Source organism: Pteropus vampyrus, unplaced genomic scaffold (assembly GCF_000151845.1).
Source record: "Pteropus vampyrus isolate Shadow unplaced genomic scaffold, Pvam_2.0 Scaffold18, whole genome shotgun sequence".
Classification (NCBI taxonomy): domain Eukaryota; kingdom Metazoa; phylum Chordata; class Mammalia; order Chiroptera; family Pteropodidae; genus Pteropus; species Pteropus vampyrus.
Genome location: NW_011888799.1, coordinates 2,635,793 through 2,637,680, shown reverse-complemented (window position 1 = coordinate 2,637,680; position 1,888 = coordinate 2,635,793).

The following is a 1,888-nucleotide window of genomic DNA, read 5'->3' as shown; positions in this document are numbered from 1 at the left end:
TCTATCGGTATTATAAGGGCTGGAAGTTTCAAAATTTATTTTACTAGACTCCCTTGCAGCTAGAGAGTTTATGCTGAGATAAACGTAGGCAAGATATGGAAGGAAGAAGTAAGTGAGATTGGGCAGATATGCTTGCAGCTGCCAGAGGCCAAGTTCTAATTATTGGTTACCAGCTTCAGGGGATCACGCAATGGTGGTAGTAGCAGCAGCAGAAGCAGCAACAGAAGCAGCAACAGAAGCAGCAACAGAAGCAACAGCAACTTCCTGACCTTTGGCTTGCAGCTGTATGACCTTGAAACAATAGCCTTCAAGTGGCCCCTGACTTCTTTCTTCTTGTAAGCACCTAAGTGCTTATATTAAGTCTGATTGCTTTGAGCTTAAAATACCTAGAGTGGCTTCTGTTTCCTTCCCTGAATCCTGACTGCTATAGAAGACTTCACTAAAGGTAGCTTCATGATGCTCTCCTCTCTGCATCCTGGAAGTTCTATTGCATGGCTGGCACTCTACCCACCACGTCCAAGAAGGGTCTCTGGGCCTAACTCAGCAGGCCCTGTTAGAGAGAGACAAGGCTCCATGATTAGAGTTGTGATGATGATACGAGCAACAGAGAAATCCTCAGCAACAGCCAGCCCAACACAGGGCATTTCACTAATTGCACCAGTGCTCTAGTTTTGGATTAAGACCTCAGTGTAGAACAGACAGTTTCGCTAACTGGCATCTTCCATTAACATGATGTTCTGCCTCTGGATGTCGCTCAGCCCAGGGCTCAGTGTCTGTCTCTCAGCAAGCAGATTTTATTACTTTGTAATACTTATAGCTATAAATACTTGTGTGCATTTAAAGGAACATCTCCTTCCAAAAAAAAAAAAAATCTCCCAAATGAAGACAAAGACCACAAACCCTTCATCACGGGGTAGCTAAAGTGGCCTCTTATCTTTCCCTGCCCCACTCCCCACTGCAGCCCAGTATCGGGAGGGTGATAGAAAAGAGAAATTTATACAACAATACCTGGCATGCTGGATGAGGATCATATCACACTGATGGGCTGGTGGATGCTGACTTTGTAATGAGCCCAAAGTTGAGGGTTAAGAAAACAGGGAAAGGCAGATGGGCCAGGAAACATAAAGACAGACAGGCTATGACTGCTGAGCAGGAATGGCTTATGGAGGGGAAACACTTCTTTAAGATTTTTAATAAAAATAGCTTTTACCTTTATCAAGGGCCTACTGTGTATATTTCACATGAGATCTAATTTAATCCCCACAATCCTATGAGATAGGATTAATCCCATTTTACTTATGAGAAAACTGAGGCTTAGAGAGATTAAGAGACTTCCTCCAGGACCTTGCTACTCTGTTGACTCCAAGGATAATTAGAGGTGTTACACCTCTGATCAATACCAGTTTGGAAAATTCTGAGTTAATCAAAACAAAACAGATTGGATGTTTCATATGTTTGTTTTTGCCTTGGGACTCCTCAGAGCCTTTAACATGCTATCGGATTGAGAGATAGAACCATTGAGAGATGGCCAGGGAGGAAGAAGAGTCTTGTTCTCACACAGCGTTCATAGATAGATATAATTGCAATCACCTAAAAAAGTAGATATCCAACCCCAGACAAAATGCCAAGAGACTGAAATGGAAATTTGTGTGTCCAGCAGTGGACAGCTTTTTAGTGGAGGCAAGAAAAAAAATAGTGAATAAAACATAAATTGGGAAAAGAAAAATCTACTAAAGTCATCATTAGGTGAGCTATGCCAAAGTGCTTGTAATTCGTGTTTATTTTTATTTTCTCCTCTTATGATAGAAACATCTGTTGTTTTTAATACTGCTGCTGACAGAGCTGACTACCTAATTTGCAGGACTCAATGCAAAATGAAAATGCAGGG